The 11,964-nt window shown below is 35.2% G+C and overlaps 1 pseudogene; it reads left to right on the top strand.

The window, feature by feature from the left end:
- The first annotated feature begins 771 nt into the window (after positions 1-771).
- On the top strand, positions 772-1,443 carry LOC140859311 (uncharacterized; annotated as a pseudogene).
- The last annotated feature ends 10,521 nt before the right edge of the window (positions 1,444-11,964 follow it).

The following is an 11,964-nucleotide window of genomic DNA, read 5'->3' as shown; positions in this document are numbered from 1 at the left end:
ATGTTACTTGTTTAATTAAATTATGTTGATATTTTGGTGAAATTTTGATGCTATTATATATATTATGGTTGTATCATTAAAATATCTATTATTTTTGGAATATCAATTATTGTTTATATGCATGATCTTATGTTTACATATAGTTTGTTAGTTACTAAAGTGGCCAAACTAGAATGCTTAAGAAAATTAACATGCATAAAATGATCATTTATCCATGATTTTAATGAAATGCCTATTAGTGAAAAATAAGTGGATAAATTGACATTCACTAGTCATTGGAACTTTAAGATTCACCCAAAGGTGAATCAATTATTCTATGAATAGTGAGCATGATAGAGGTAAATTAATATTCTTTGGTCAAATATATATTTGTATATCCAAAGATAACATGTATATTTGATTAAGAATGTTTAATTGCAAGATAAAGATCAATAATGATATTTAAATTATGATAGTATATCGTAGTATCTACCAAAGGAGAATTACAATATGCTTTTATTATTGTTTGTCTAAATCCATAATAAAATTATTTTTATTTTGAATATTTATGTATTACTTTTGCAATTGTTTCTCTTCATTCACGTGCTTCATCTGTTACCATATTTAATGCTTTGAACTTCTCTGAATGGTGCGAACAAGTCAATTTTCACTTGTGTATTGGATCTTGACTTAGCACTATTGGAAGATAAACCTATTGCTTTTACAGATGCAAATAGTGAGGAAGAGAAATCATACTATAAAGCATGGGAATGGTCTAACAAATTAAGCCTCATGTTCATGCAAATAACTATTGCCAACAATATTAAGAGTACTATTCCAGAAAGTGCAAAAGAAAATCTGAAGTTTGTGAAAGAATATTTTCATTCTGCAGATAAGTCACTAGCTCGTACACTAATGGTAGAACTCATGACCATGAAGCAAGGCTAAAGACTTTGGGGATGATAGTGGAAGACTTTTTCTTAGTGCAGTTCATCCTGAACTCGCTACCTCCTGAGTATGGACCTTTTCAGAATAACTATAGCACTATTAAGGATAAGTTGAATGTTGTGAATTATCCAGTATACTTACTCAGGAGGAAACAAGACTGAAAAAGCAAGGAAGTCATTCCATTAACTTCGTGAGTCAAGAAGATGGTGGACTTAAGATGAAAACCAACAAGTCTAAGAAGAAGAAGAAAATGCCTGCTCAAGTTCCTTAGGCTGATAAGAATGAACAAAATGTAGACAAGTGTCACTTCTGTAAGAAAGTAGGATACTATCAGAAAGATTACCAGAAATGTGAGGCTTGGTTCAAAAAGAAAGGTAAATCCAATGCTTTTGTATATTTTGAATCAAACTTAACTGAAGTTCTTCATAATACTTGGTGGCTTGATTCTGGTGTTACTGCTCACGTATCCAATATGATGCAGGGATTTCTTATGATCCAAACTACAAACCCAACTGAGGACTTTTTGTTTATGGGGAATCGTATGAAGGTTCCAATTGAAGGCATTGAGACTTATCATTTGATCTTGGATACTAGTTATCACCTAGATCTATTACAGACGATTTATGCACCTTCAGTATCTAGGAACCTAGTTTCTCTTTTAAAACTTGATGTTTCTGGGTTTAATTTTAAGTTTGGATATGGTTGTTTCAGTCTGTATAAGATACTTCTTTTATTATCTTTGGTATTCTTATTGATGATTTATATATATTAAAACTTGACAATCTTTTTGTTTGGAAATGTATCCTAAAGCCAATCGTCAATCTATTGACGATTGAGCTTATTGTAAATTATAAATAAATTATTTATTAATAAAAATTATTTGATATTTTTATCATAAATTATGTATTTTTTTTATTGAACTCCTGTGTTATGATGAAGTCTTTAGAATTATTTTCGATCGATAAAGGAGGATTTATCGTATAGTTTTTAAGCTAGTTCGTGACCAAACGATGCGTTGTTAACTAGGATGATAACGTTCATCAAGTGTAAGTCATTGTGTGCCATATGGGTTGGTTATTCTCATAACTAAGGAGTGTGGAGACATTGGTATGGTATGCAGATGAAATATATGAGTGCATTTCACTGAATGTGATCCATCTCGTTATTCTCGTAACTAAGGAGTGTGAAGACACTGGTATGGCATGCAGGTGAAATATATGAGTGCATTTCACTAAATGTGATCCATCTCGAAGCACTCTACTATCAAGAGTAGCTCGCGAAGGATATGGATATAAGTATCCCTCCGATCTGAGATCACTATGGTTACTTGCAAACAACTCACTATACTTTAGTGTCAGACTATCTGAATTTCTAATTCAATCATGAAAAATTTTTGGACACAGTCAAATACTTACGAAGTCGATGTGTGAGTCAAGATAGGATTGACTGCTCTTGATTTCAGGAGTTAGTACTATATTATATTTTAATTTAGCAAAATCTTGATCAGGGTAGTCCTTGTGAGGAGTCACAGGATTTATGAGATTGAAACACATTATGGATGTACTGATTAAGAGTTGACAGTTTAACTCTAAAGTCATCCTAATAAAGGGAGAAAGTCTGATCAGGATCGGATCACCAGGATGCATTTGAAAAATTTTTTATTCTATTAATTTATAACCTTTATAAATTATCTTATATGTCGCAGAATAAAGATCAAAATCCTTATGAGATTACTCGAATATGATATCTTGTGAGGCCTGAAAGCATAGATCCTCTACTTCATGCACACGCCAAGCCCCACAGAAAAGAAGGATGATATTGAAACATCGCTTCTTCAGAAGGGATGCAAGAAAGGGATGAGATCTGATCTCACAATGGGGAGTGCCTTGGATGGGATTCTTCATGCTAAGATATTAGTGCCTAGGAGAACCCACGCCAATAGGAAGGACATCTTCTTTCTTTGTCGCACACCCTCTTTATCTCATGATAATATCTGATTTCTTTTGTCACACAAAACTAATCATATCAACCAGTGGTTAAGATCCCTTCATTTAAATAGGTGAGACCCCTCATATCTAATCAACTTCTAATTGATTTAGGACTTCAATTCAAACCAAATTTGAATTGGTTCTTAACCTTATCCAAAATGGAAACCCAAAGGAGAAACGCCAACCTTGCGCATGTCCTCACATCTCATGCGTGCACAAAATAAGGGGTGCAAGAAATCAGCGCTCCCTCCCTTCCTTGGTTGGCCAATCTGAGAGAGAGAGTCCCTGGGTTTTGGGACTCTTTGGTTCTGATCCAAATTGCTTCAGATTTGACTCAATTCAAATCTGATTCGAACCTGATTCGAACTAAACTTGAAGAGCTTGTCAATCCTAATCTAATTAGGATTCTGATCCAAGTCTAACTTGGATTTTTAACCCAATCAAGCCTAATAAAATTAGATCTAATCTAAAATTAATTAAGACTTAAATTCAATCTCTCATGAATCTCTTGGATCACTGATTAGATCATATTCATCCTCGAAATTAAACCTGCACCTCATGTCCAATGCTAGCTAGACACAGTCAACTGTTTAATCTCATATGACCTCTAACTTAATTCTGAATTAAGCTAATCTGTTTGTTCAATCAAGTCATATACTTCTAAATTGAACTTAAAGATGTTAGGTCAATTCTTTCCTATATTGTCTGACTTTGTGCATGACTCCATAGATTCGAACACTAAGCTGATAGTATAAGAATTATTTTTTATACTAATCGAAGTTACCATCTAGCAATAATTTTCGACATCTGGATAGGTCGAATATTTGTAAGGCAATCTTTAAGAACCTATGCATATGGTTATTACATAATTCATCCCTTTGATCCTGAATGCTCAGGATGACCTACGGTTTAACTGTCAACCCTGAATGAGTCATCCATATTGTATTTCAATCTCTCAAATCTATTACATGGATTACGTTGGCCAAGACTTTACTAAATTAAAATATGGTGATGCATTGTCTCCTATAATCCGGAGGGATCAATCTCATCTTGATCCATGCATAGACTTCACAAGTACTTAACTATACCCAATTGTCTTTCATCACTACATGAGAAATGCAGATAGTCTGACAGTAAAGCACAGTGAGTTGCTTGCAAGTCATTGAGGTGATCTCAGATCTAAGGGACACTTATGCCCATATACTCTGTGAGGTGCTCTTGACAGTAGAGTACTCAGCAGGTGAGTCATTTATTCAGTGACGATATACTCCTACATCTCACCTATGTGCCATACCAATATCTTCACACTCTTTGGTTACAAGGACAATCAATCTATGTGGCACACAGCAACTTACACCTGATAAATGTCATTATCTTTTTAATGACGTATCATTTAGTCGCAAACATATTTGAGAACTATTCGATAAATCTTCCTTTATCGATCATATTATAGTTCTAAGGACTTCATCATATAAATTAAGGGTTTATAGGGTAGATGTCAATACGATGAACATACCAAAATAACTTTTATTCATTGATAAATAATTCATATACAAGAGTCTAATTGTTTACAATAAGTCAATTGAATTTAAGACACATTTTCTAACAACTTTCACTAGGACTAAAGCTAATCGGGATAGCATCTTATACCCATCTTCTACTTGTGATCATTGAACTCTTTGATTCAGAGAGCTTTAGTGAAGGAGTCGGTCAAGTTTTTTTTTTCATTAATCTTCTGTAGCTCGACATCACCTCGATCCATGATCTTACGGACAAGATGATAGTATCACAAAATGTGCTTGGTTCTATGATGGAACTTGGGCTCCTTTTCTTGTGCTATGGCTGCAGTACTATTACAGTATAGTAAAACTGGACTATCAATAGAGGGAACCACCCCAAGTTTAGTGATGAACTTTTTTAACCAAACAGCCTCTTTTGCAGCATCAGATGCTGCAATGTATTCTGCTTCACACACTGAGTCAGCCACCATGTGTTGCTTGAAACTATTTTAGCATATCGCTCCTCCATTCAAGGTGAACACATAGCCCGACACATTTTTACTATCATCATAATTTAATTAAAAATTGAAATCAGTATATCCCATAAGTTACAAGTTAGTGTCTCCATAGATAAGCTATTGGTTCTTAGTATCTTTCAAATACTCAAGGATTATCTTCACAACCTTCCAATAGTTCTCACCAGATCAGGCTTGTACCTGCTCACTATCCCTAATGAATAGGCCACATCCAGTCTTGTACACGTCATGGCGTACATGATAGATCCCACTACTGAAGCATATGGGATTCTACTCATATGCTCTCTCTCTTGAGGGGTTATCGGATAATCTTTCTTTGAGAGAGTAATTTCATAATCTTTTAAAAGATAACTCCTTTTAAAATTCTCTATATTGAATCGTTTCAATATGGTATCGATGTACGTAGATTGAGATAACTCAAGCAACATTCTAGTTCTATCTTTGTAGATCTTTATCCCTGGGATGTAGGATGCTTTTCCCAAATCCTTCATGGAGAATTATGACAATAGCCATAGCTTTACACTTTGCAAAGCTAGGATATCATTTTCTATTAAGAGTATGTCATCTGCATACAATACTGAAAGAATAATGCCCTACAAGCCAATCGCATATGAGATGCGATAAGATATTTTAATTTATCTTTCAGACTTATGTAATTGATATTTATATTATTAATAAAATAGATATTTTTAAGTTATTATATGCTGCATCTTATTATTTTTAAGATTATAATGAACCCCATAAGTTCGGACAATGATTTTAGAACCGTGATGAGATCATGCCAGTGAAGCCTAAATCTTTGATAGCCATAACCTAAAATATTTCTAGTCGTAGGTTCATTGAGTCAGAGATCAATAACACTGGTAAGACTGGCATGTCCTATGCATGCTCAAAAATGAGGGTAGTTGATCTCACAATCATTTGTGTGGTGATACTAATATAGGGATATGGGTCCTCATTAGAGAATGAGTTCACTGAATAGACTTATGAGAGAATATTAGATGGAGTCTTATTTATATGTCAACTAATAATTCTCTAGTAAAAGTTGTGTAAGTGATCTTTTGATCTGAGATCACCATGGTATCTTGTGTACATAGATTCATATTTTGATTCATTCTTAACTTGGTTCTTTGATCCTTGTATGGGGTGTTCTAGATGTGGTGAAGTGTGCATGGAGGTTGTGAGTGATCAATAAGGGATCAGTCACTCCTAATAAGGAGAGCGAACATCCTATGTGATCTCATAGGTTGGTGATTTCAGAATTCTTTAGCCAAAGCAGGATGATAATTAGAAAAGAGTTTCTAATGTATCATCAACTGAATCATCACCTTTAGATTGAGATACATGAAGATAAGTGATTGAGTTTGATATATTTTCATACCTACAGCTCATCTAGGATGTTGTTTGACTGAAAGATTGAATTACACGGTAACTTACCATTGAAGGGTATTTTGATAATTTTTCATCAAAATTTTAAATCTTTTGGATAGTTATGACACGTTACTAGATATTAATATTAACTTGTGGACTCATCAAAATTAAAAAAGTTTAATTCTAGAATCAATTAGAAAAAGTCCTAGTTGATTGGGACTCTTTGGGTGGCTTAATCTCATTGGATTAGAATTACGTCGAAAGTCTTGGTCCACTGCTGGCTAGATTTGAAACCTAATAGATCACATACTTTAAGATTTAGCCTTGATCTAATTTAATAAAAGTTTAATATAAATTTTATGGGTTAATTTTGTTGGGAATAGGGTTCCAAAGCCAATCGTCAGCCTGTTGACGGTTGTGCTCATTTTTGTATATGTACATAAATTATGAATTAATAAAAATTATTTTGGTATTTTTCATCATAAAATATTTCATCTTCTAATGAACTCCTATGTTATGGTGAAGTCCTTAGGACTATTTAGACTCGACAAAGGAGGATTTATCATTTAGTCCTTAAATCTATTCGCAACCAAATGATACGTTGTTACCAAGGACGACAATATTTATCAAGCATAGGTCGTTGTGTGCCATATAGGTTGGTTGTCCTCTTAACCAATGAGTGTGGAGACACTGGTATGGCATATAGGTGAGATATAAGGGTACATCTACACTGAACGTGACCGACTCCAAAGCTATTTCTGCTGTCAAGATTTGCTCCGATGGAATATGGATATAAATATCCCTCTGACCTGAGACCGCTACGGTGACTTGCAAGCAACTCACTGCACTTAGGCACTGGACTACCTAAATTTCTAATTCAGTGATAGAAGGCTGCTGGGTGTAGTCAAGTACTTGACTTGTCGGTGCATGTGTCAAGATGGGATTGACCACTCTAGTTTAGGAGCTATGTACAGTCATGTTTCAATTTAGCAAAACCTTGACCAGGGTAGTCTTTATGAGGAGTCACAGGACTGTTTGAGTTGAGCATGATTCGGATGATCTAATCAGGGTTGACAGTTTAATCTTGAGTCGTCCTAAACATAGAGATCAAAAGGATGAATTATACAATAACCATATTCACATAGGTTCTGAGTGTTGCGATTGTGACTATTCGACCTATGTAGTCATCGGGTACCTTTGCTAGATGGTCACTTCGATTAGTACAGGAATTGGTTCCTGTGCTATCGGCTTAGGTTCGAACTTGTGGGGTCACACACATTAGAGGTTCTTATCTAATCTGATGGCTAATGAAGAGTCCTAATACTCGTGGACTATGAGTCCTACATGTCTGAGACTCTGTGATCAAGAATCAGGATTCTCTGATCACGAGTTCCACACATTTTGGGTACCGGGGTCAAGAGTCCCACTGATTTGGGACTCTTCGATCAGGGTTACATATCGATGAATTCTGATGCCCGATTACCCACCGGATTTGGACTCAATATTTATAAAAGGTTTAATTAGTAATTTGATCACTAATTAACTCAATTTGATGAAGTAATTATTTTTGAATCAAGTCCAATTGAATTAGATTCAGTTGGGTTTGACCCGATTAGGTTAAGAGTTGACCTAATCGTCGAGATGGTTTGGTCCCTGATTTGATCAGGGGTTGGGCTTAATCAATTCCTGATTTGATTAGAATTTTATTGAGCCTAATTAAGCCTAATTAAGTTAGGTTTAAATTAGTCTAATTGGGCCTAACTTATTTGGTTCAATTAGGTTGGTTTAAATAATGAAACCACCTTGACCCATTCTCCCTACGCCACCTCACTTCCACTGCGCCCATTTGAATTCACGAGAAGGAAGTTCTCATGAATTTTTTCTCATGCAAAGCCCTCCTCACGCCCTACTTTAATGCGCCAAATGAGTGGATAAGGATGATTGGTTGGCCATTCAAATTCAAAATAAAGTTTGAATTTGAATGAGAAACCAATCTTAGTGCCTTGACCTTATCCTCTTTTAGTGCCCCATTTATTACATGAGAAAATATTTCTCATGAAATCACTCACACACAAATTAAGCCACACCCTCCTCTTCTCACGCCCTTAGTGGATAGGGATAAATTGGTTTCCATTTGAATTCAAAATTTGATTTGAATTCAAATGTGCAATTACTCATCTTTATCCTCTCACATGGATAAGATGTTTGACATTGTTTTAAAAGGAGGAGAAGAGTGGGGCATGTAAAAGAAAAATTTTGGAGAGAAAATCTGGGCGTGAGGAATCCTTATGTGCAAGGTGAAGGTCTATATCCTTCCGAGAGAAAAAGAAAGAAAAGAAAGAAAAAGTGTGCGCAGGGTTTCAGTGAGTTCTTCAGGGTTTCAGCCTGGAGTTTAGGAAGTGAGAAGGTGAGCTATGAGTGTCATGAGCCCACCAAATTTTAGGAAGATCTTCAACATCCTCTCAAACATGTCTACTGATGATTCAGAGCATCCGAAGAATTGACAGACATCGATCGAAGGAGTTCGATCAGCATCGGCCATTGAAAGAGCTCTACAATGAGCTAGCACTTGTGAGAAGTCGATCAGATTGAAAGCTTCATGTGGATGATCCACAGAGGCTAGACATGCTGTGTGACTATATCACAATGATCAGACTCTCCAGACGGTGATCAGATTGCGGTGATCTACTACCCGCACAAAGGTATTATGTTCTGAACACATTACAGTAAAGTGTTTACTATTCAAATTCGAATTTCAAATTTAAATGCATGCATGCTATATATCATATTTAGATCCTAGTATAGAGTAAATTTTTATTAATTAATTATATTAATTAATAAATTTTACTGTAAAATAGTGATTTTGAAAAAGTTTTAAAATTATCATTTTACCCTTGCACTGAATTTTTCCCACAAATGGTATCAGAGCGGGTTCTTAGATATGATATATATATTTGCATGCATAGATTAAGTTGTAATCTAAAAATTTAAATTTAAAATTTAAAATTTAAAATTTGAAATTTAAATTTTGAAAGTTATTCGAAATTCAAAATTCAAAAATTTGAAATTCAAATTTTTAAATTTAAATTTTAAAATTTGAAATTCAAAATTTAAAATTTGGTTAAAATTTCAAATTTAAAATTCAAAATTTAAAATTCAAAATTTAAAATTCAAAATTTTAAAATATGAAATTTATTTAAAATTTTAAATTCAAAATTTAAAATTTGAAATTTGAAATTTAAATTTTGAAATTGGTATATTTAGATATACTTGATCCAAGTAGCAAGTAATCAAATTGGGTTGGTTGCCATGGCCGTCCGGTCATAGGAGAAAAGTAGGGTTTAAAGGCCCTCTCTTCCCATTCGATGGGGTCTCCTATGGCGGTAGGGGTTTCGATGTGATTATATCCCATGCAGATGAAGCAACGAAAGGAATATTCATGATTTATTTTGATTGAGTTATTTTCTATTATGTAATTAGCAATAGGATTGCTATTTATGAAATGTGCTGATATATTTGTGTAATAAGTCAACATATTTGATGAACAGAAAATAAAACCTTTCAAATTTGAAAATTATTTTTAAAATATCAAATCCTGACCCATCAGCCCAAATACTTAATTAAAAGAATTAAGTGTTGTCTAATAGGTCTAGAATTATGAATTAAGACCTAAGACAATTGCATAAACTTGTGGATCAATGGGTTAGATGGATTAGGTCCATAATTGGGTTAGACCTAAGGTTAGCTTAAAGAAATGGACTAAATTAGAGTAATTGGTCAAATCTAATCAAAAGTTGAATTAGATTAGGTCAAGGATACTCTAGACTCAACTCCAATAGTTGTAGTTGAATGGGTCCATGTCTTTAACTAGACCAAGATGGACTTAATTCATGGCTACACGGTGGAACCCTATTTACTAAGTTGATCAAATTAAAACTAATGAACCGGTTGGTGTCTAAGGTAAGTTTGGCAGTTTGACCAGTGGTTTTTAAGCAGGAGCTACTCGCAGTGATTCGATATCTGACGAGTTAATGGCTTATCCCCACCACTGATCTTACTTACCTGGCCAACCTGGTGAATTAGATTTTGATTAGATCACTTGGAGATTAGGGCTCACCCATGTCATTAGGTAAATCAGTTTGACTGATTTAGGTGCTCCTAATGCCAGCTTTAAGTAAAACCTTTTTAATCTGACTTGGTGAAGTCAGTGGGAGGATTTAAATTGGCTGGATATTTTCTTCTCATCTATTCTTTAATAAAATCCTCAAAAAAAAAAAAATTATTAGATCCTAAAAATGATTAAGTTATATTGATAACTAAGTCATAGCCTCCCATTAAGTGAGTGATAATGAGTCCATTAGTTTAATAATCATTGGAGGCCCAAAGGCCTGGTGCTTATTGACTAATGGAATTATCATTCATAGTATGATAATTTGGTTTGAGTCTTTCTGATGGTGGTTAGGTTGGCCGACCAAAGTCGGGCTTGATCATTTACTGGTCCGATTCATCAAATCAAATCATGTTAATGGTTGGATCTAACCAAATTTTTTTAGTAGAGACCAAAGCCTATGATTAGGTTCTGGGGCAAAATTAATTACTAGAAGTTGTTTAGAGAAACAACTGGTTATGAACCTACCCATATATGCACATGGGTTGACCAACCAAAGTTGGGCTCGTGTATAGTCTGTGTGGATTCTAGTACCCACTAAGAAATTAAAGTAATTCCTCGAATTGAAGGTTGAGGCTATCAATTCATAAAAATACTGGAAGAAACTTTAGACTAAAGTCCAAGTCTTTAGTATTAATAATTTATGTACTAATATAGGTCTGGTTTTCTTTTATGCAGCTATGGCTACTACCCTATCGCTCTGATCATTATTAGATAATGACAAGCTCATGGGACCTAATTTCGATAGCTAGTATCAAAAATTAAAAATCATCCTTGAGCATGAGTGGATCTTTTATGTAGTAACGGATCCGGCACCTGAGGAGCCAGCCTTGAACGCTAGAGGGACGGTCCGAGATACTTACCAGAAGTGGCTCAACGACCGCACCAACATCCGGTGCATAATGCTAGCGGCAATGAATGATGAGTTCAGTCACAGGTTTGAGAATGCCCAGCCACAGGAGATGCTTCAAATATTGAATGACTCTTATGGCATGCCTGACGACGTTGAAAGGCACAAAACTAGTTGTGCCATTTTCAATGCTCGGATGAGAGATGGAGCCTCAGTCACTGATCATGTACTATACATGATCGAAATGATTGAGCACCTAAGTAAACTGGGTTTTCCCCTGCACGAGCAGCTCGGTAAGGATGCGATCCATAATTCTCTGCCCAAGTCGTTCCTTCCCTTCCTTACTCATTTTTGAATGACAAAGCCTGCAGTGAACTACCACGGCTTGTTGGGGTTGCTGCAGAACTTTGAGAAGGATCACCAGCTCCATAAGGAGTTGGTGAATGTTGTGGGAGGGTCTTCTTCTGGTCGTCGACCCTTTAAGAAAGGGAAGAAGAACAAGAAGAAGAAGAATAAGAAGGTGCAGCTGCATGCTGGGACGTCTGCACAGGGTCAGACCAAGAAGCGCAAGTCCGACCAGAGCCAGGCAGAGTACTTCTTTTGCAAGAAGTAGGGGCACTGGAAG

The sequence above is a fragment of the Elaeis guineensis genome, chromosome 7 (genome assembly GCF_000442705.2).
Source record: "Elaeis guineensis isolate ETL-2024a chromosome 7, EG11, whole genome shotgun sequence".
Lineage (NCBI taxonomy): Eukaryota > Viridiplantae > Streptophyta > Magnoliopsida > Arecales > Arecaceae > Elaeis > Elaeis guineensis.
This window is presented reverse-complemented; position numbering and strand designations above follow the sequence as displayed.